The sequence below is a fragment of the Portunus trituberculatus genome, chromosome 19 (assembly GCF_017591435.1).
Source record: "Portunus trituberculatus isolate SZX2019 chromosome 19, ASM1759143v1, whole genome shotgun sequence".
NCBI lineage: Eukaryota > Metazoa > Arthropoda > Malacostraca > Decapoda > Portunidae > Portunus > Portunus trituberculatus.
This window is the reverse complement of record NC_059273.1, coordinates 2600001-2605000: the sequence shown is the minus strand read 5'-3', so window position 1 is coordinate 2605000 and position 5000 is coordinate 2600001. Positions and strand designations below refer to the sequence as shown.

Below are 5000 nucleotides of genomic sequence, written 5' to 3'. Positions count from 1 at the left end.
GGGAAATAAACAAACTGGTGAAGGGAAAAGGAAAATAAAGAAATGATGTGAAAATGAAAGAAAAAAAAACATAGAAACTAGAAGATAGGAAAGAATAAAGAAACGAAATAGACGTAGAAAAAATGGAAAAGAAGTAGATAATGGAAAAAAAGTTAAAAATAAACCATATGAAGGAAAAAAAAGGAAAACAAACTAGATAAAAGGGAAATAAGGGGAAATATACTGCTCAAGTTTAAGGCAGCGTTTCCCTTACTTTCCCTCACCCACCATCTGAGAGGGGGAGGGGAGAAAGGTGTGTAATGGAGATGGTTTTTGCGCCAAGGGGAAAAGTTCTCGCTCAGTAATTTCCCCTCATCCATTAATTTGACATGAGGGGAGTGGGTGAGAGGAAGGAGAGCGAGGGAGAGGGGTAATTTCAATGTCATGAGTGAGGTAAGGCTCTCTCTCTCTCTCTCTCTCTCTCTCTCTCTCTCTCTCTCTCTCTCTCTCTCTCTCTCTCTCTCTCTCTCTCTCTCTCTCTCTCTCTCTCTCTCTGGTAAGTAAAGAGACACTACAGGTGATTGACACACACACACACACACACACACACACACACACACACACACACACACACAGAGAGAGAGAGAGAGAGAGAGAGAGAGAGAGAGAGAGAGAGAGGCGGTGTACAAGAAGGGAAGGAAGGAAATACTCGGGCTAATTGCAGGTGGAGGAGGTTAACTGACATCACCACCTGGGGCGCTCATTAACCTGGCTGGCATAGCGCTGTATTGACCGCCGCCCCTGCCTGCCACCCTGGGGACCGTCACACCCTCCACCACTCTGCCTCCCCCGAGACTGCCTTGCGTCTGTATTCGTTCCTTATTTATACGTAAATCTATCTCGCGAAGTTTCTGTACTTTGAAAGTCGTCTCTTGTTTTAGTTTCTCTCATTGTGTTAGACTTTCTATCGTTATTAGGTACTTTTTTTCTTTATCTCGAACCATTTTGTCGCATTTTTTTTTTTCAGCGTTTTTAAGTACCTTTTTTATTTATCTCTAGCTATTATGTTAATTTCTTTTTGTTACACAGTTTAGAGATTGCAAAATGTACCTTAAAAGTCGCCTCTTCTGAGTTTCTGTCATTGTGTTAGCCTTTTCATCGTTATTAGGTACTTTTTTCTTAATTTCTAATCATGCTGTTACATCTTTTTTTAATATACAGTCTATAGATTGCAAAATGTACCCTTGAAAATTTCTTCCTCTTAGTTTTTCTCCTGTTAACCTTTTTACTCGGATTAATTACTTTCTTCCTTAATTTCTGACCATTCTGATACATCTTTTTTATGTTATACAGAATAGAGATTACAAAATGTACCCTTGAGAGTCGCCTCCTCTTAGTTTTTCTTCTAATGTTGATCCTTTTCAATAGTATTAGGTTTTTATTTTCTAATTAACCATTCTGAGACATATATTTTCGTATTCCACAGCCATCTTCACTCATTATATCCCCTAGAAGCCTAAAAGTTACAAAATTAATTTTTTTCTCATTCTTTCATGTAAGTACTGATGAAGATTTCTTACATTAATTCTTGTGGCGCGATTTGTCTCCGTGAATTGGTTAGATTTCTTTGACGTCACCGAGTGTTGGTTTTAGTTAGTGCTGTTAGTCGTACGCTGCCAATATATAGTTTCCTAATCTGTTACAACTTACAAGTGGCGGAGTTCTAAAAGTTCTGGCTGTGCTTGCAGTAATGAATGAGTTAAACAGTCAAGTAAAAGTTTCATGATTCTAATTAGACTTTAACTAAATTGTGCAATATTAATGGAAATAAAAACACGAGCTCCATTAAGACAGAGAGAGAGAGAGAGAGAGAGAGAGAGAGAGAGAGAGAGAGAGAGAGAGAGAGAGAGAGAGTTCAAAATACAGACCATAATTTTCTAAAAGCTAAATTCTCTCTCTCTCTCTCTCTCTCTCTCTCTCTCTCTCTCTCTCTCTCTCTCTCTCTGTCTAAAGAGTCTAAAGAACACAAAGGAACAACAAGCACCATCAGACACGTTGGCCCTCACAATACAGTCGAAGGCTACCCACTAACCCATGCTTGCTTCCCCTCAGGCCTGACTCATTGGGGAGTGACTCAACGCCTGACTCATTCCCCTCCACCTCCACCTTTACCTGTCGAGTGATTCAGACATTCCCCTCACACGTTTCCCCTTATCCTGACTTTCCTTACTCCTTTTTTTTCTATTTTTTTCCCTTTCCTTATCCTTTCCATCTTTATCTTTGTTCGTTGCTTTTATTGTCGTGTTTCTTGTTTTTTATTATTTTTCTTTTCAATTTCTCTCCTCGTTTCTTTTTTCTCTCCCTTTCCGTCCTTCTTCCTCCATCTTCTTTCCTTCCCCTCATATATTCTTGAGTGACTCCTTTCCCTCCCATCTCCCTTCCCTTCTCTTCTTTTACTGCTTCCTCCTTCATTCTCTTCTTCTCATCTTACCCTCTTTTTTTTCCTTCACCTCGTTTTTCCTTTTTTTTATCCTTCCCCGTTATTTTTATCTTTTTGTCTGTCATAGATCCCTTCAGTTCCACCCCTCTCCCCGTCCACTCACACCTGCATTACACCCTTTTCTCACACCTTTTCTTCCCTCTTGAGGCTATTCTCCCCTCACTCGCACCCCTCGTACTTCCTCCCCTCACTTCAACCCTTTTCACCCATTCCTTCCACCTGCTACTGTAAACCACCCTCACTCAATTCTCTCTCTCTCTCGGTCTCGGTCTCGGTCTCGGTCTCTCTCTCTCTCTCTCGTCTGACCTCCGCGGAACTGACTCACCGTGGCCAGATCGATGTAATCTTAGCATAGCGTTTATAGATAAAAGTCTGATCTTGATATTTATTTATTTATTTTTTTTTTTTAATAATTCGGTCGTGTATTATGATTCCTCTTTTTTAGCAGCGGTGTTCCTTTGACGTGGAGAAATATTCAGCTTTTTTTTTTTTTTTTTGTGTGTGTGTGTGTGTGTTTACTTTTCTTATATGTTTGTTTTATTTAATCATTTCCTTTTTTCTCTTCATATTTCGTGTTTTTTTTTTCTATGCATATTGTTTTATTTTCTGTGCTCTATCTATGCCATCTTTATTTCCGTGTATTGTTTTTCCTTATGTCCTTTTCTATATAGTTCAGTTCCATTTTCAAGACTTTTTCAATATTTTTTTTTTATTCTTCAGTTATTTTCGTATTTTATTGTGGTATTTCCTTTTTCTCTTTCCTTTTTCTTTGTTATTTTTTCTTCGCTGTGTGTTCATTGTGTTAGTTTCTCTTTCGTTTCAATGTTCAAGCTTTTTAATTCAATATTCATTACTTGAGTTTTTTTTTTTATTTCTTTAATCATTTCTTTCATCTTCAGTTTAATCCGTTTCTACTTGTATTTCTTGCTTTTATTTCATTCTCTATTGTCCAACATTCTCTCTTATCCCTCAGATCATCATTCTTATTGCCATTCTAAATTTTCTTCTATTCTGTTTTTTGCTTTTTTACATTTTTTTTCACTTGTATTTTCTGCTTAAGTTTTATTCTGAAGTGTCCAACATTTTCTTATTATTGCTCTTCTAAATTTCTTCCCATTCATCTTTTTTTTTCTTTTATTTCTCTGGTATCGTTATATTAATTTTTCATTTTTCACATATTTCTTCCTTTTGTTTTTTGTTTTTGTTTTTTCTCTAGTGTCCAAAATTCTCTTTTATCCCTCAGATCATCACTGTTCTTATTACTATTCTAAATTTATCCCCATTTATTGCAGCTTCCCTCCTTTCTTATGTTCTTATTCATCCATTTTTTTTCCTTTGCTATCTTTTCTTGCACTTTTTTTCTATTTTTCCTTTCGTTTTTATGTGTATTCCTTTATGCTTCCCATCATCTTCCACCCATCATCTTTTATCGGCCATTGATCCCTTTCTCCCATCATCGGGCAATACCTGTAAGCCTCCTTTTATTCCCTTCCTTCTTTTTCCCATCTTTATCCTTCTTTCTTTCGTGTTCTCTCCTTCTCATATTGACTTTTTATTTATTTTTTTTTTTTACGTTTTCACATCTGAACACCAATTCTCTCTCTCTCTCTCTCTCTCTCTCTCTCTCTCTCTCTCTCTCTCTCTCTCTCTCTCTCTCTCTCTCTCTCTCTCTCTTTCCCCCATAGTTGGATTCCGTTTCTCTTTCATCTTATGGTTCCGAAGAATTTTCTTGACCTTTTTCTCTTTTTTTCCTTATTTCCTCTTTTCCTTTTCCTGGTGAGATCAAAAGAGGGGGTGTATTGCGTGCGATTGGATATGATTACAAACCTCTGTTGGGAAGGGGAAGTGGAGGGGGAAGGTGGGAAGGAAAGGGGAAGGAGGAAAGAGGAGGGAAAAAGGTGTGGAAAGAAATGAAAGGGTAAGAGAAGGAAAGAGACCAAATTGAGAGAGGTTGGAAGGGAAATTAATAAAGAAAGGAAGTGGAAAGGGGAAAAGGGGAAAGAAAGAACAGGAGAGAGAGAGAGAGAAAAAAAAATAATAAAACCGAGGAAGGAAAGGGGAAAGACAACAAAAAAAAAAGGGGGAAAGGAAAGGAAATAAGGAAAGACTAAGATGGAAGGAAGGAGGAAGAGAAAGAAAATCGAGAAAATAAAGATATAAAAAAAAAGAAAAAAGAAAGGAAATGTAAGACAGAAAGACTAATAGATAAATAAATAAAGAAGGAACAAAAGAAAGAACGAGAAAAGTAAATAAAAGAAGGAAGAAACGAGATAGGAGAGGAAGAAAGGATGAAGAATGAAAAAAAAAGTAAAGGAAGGAAAGAGTGAACAAGATAGGAGAGAAAGAAAGGATGAAAAATGAAAAAAAAAATACAGGAAGTAAAGAATGAGGAAGTATGAAGCGAGGAGGAAGGAAAAGAGAGAAAGGAGGTGTAAGATGAGAGGTTTGTGGTCTTGCCTCGGGTTGTGTTGGTGATGAGAAGGATGATAATGATGCGGCGATGATGCTGGTGAGACAGGAA

At 37.4% G+C, this 5000-nt stretch overlaps 1 protein-coding gene across 6 annotated transcripts in view; it reads left to right on the top strand.

Annotated features, from left to right (window-relative positions):
• LOC123506041 (beta-arrestin-1-like) overlaps nucleotides 1-5000 on the top strand; it is a 94384-nt gene that overhangs the window by 47566 nt on the left and 41818 nt on the right. The window lies entirely within an intron of this gene.